This window comes from Mixophyes fleayi, chromosome 6, assembly GCF_038048845.1.
Source record: "Mixophyes fleayi isolate aMixFle1 chromosome 6, aMixFle1.hap1, whole genome shotgun sequence".
In the NCBI taxonomy this organism is placed as follows: Eukaryota; Metazoa; Chordata; class Amphibia; order Anura; family Limnodynastidae; genus Mixophyes; species Mixophyes fleayi.
Window position 1 is genome coordinate 126,745,954 of NC_134407.1, and position 675 is coordinate 126,746,628.

The following is a 675-nucleotide window of genomic DNA, read 5'->3' on the forward strand; positions in this document are numbered from 1 at the left end:
GGGCCGTGAGACCGAGAGAGGTATGCAAGGGGAAGAGTGCATCTGAAGAAAATGACATGCCCCTAGAAGGAGGGAAGTGTAAGTGGGATAGCTGGGCGGGTAGTGACGGCCAGATAAGGGAGAGTCTAGGCTGATCTTGATAGGGGATCGTAAAGATCACATACATTCTCACAATCACGGCAGGGGTACGTGTGCCTGCTATAATATATACACAAACATAGCGACACGTTTATCTGACCCCTAGGAAAACTGGCACTTGTACTGTGCATGCAAAAAGGTTACTTGTAGGTGGGAGGTACATAGGTAACCATAGGGTGGGGTTAAATGGCAGGGTATGTATATAAAATATATATATATATATATATATATATATATATATACACACACACACACTCATATACACACACACAAATTCAAATGGTTGCGGTGATCTGAGGAACATCGCGGCTGCGCATTTTTACCGTTTGCTCACACCTCTATGGGGCTATTATTACCGTTATTACGTTAATAATGAGCTTTCTTACAGTTATTACGGTAGTTTTAAAGCCGGCTTTTTGCTCGCAGCTCAGAAAGCCAGGTTAAAACTACCGTAATAACGGTAATAGTTTTAATGCTGCAGAAGTCCCCTCCCCCTTATGCAGATTTTTTTAGAATTGAATTTCCCCACACAGATAC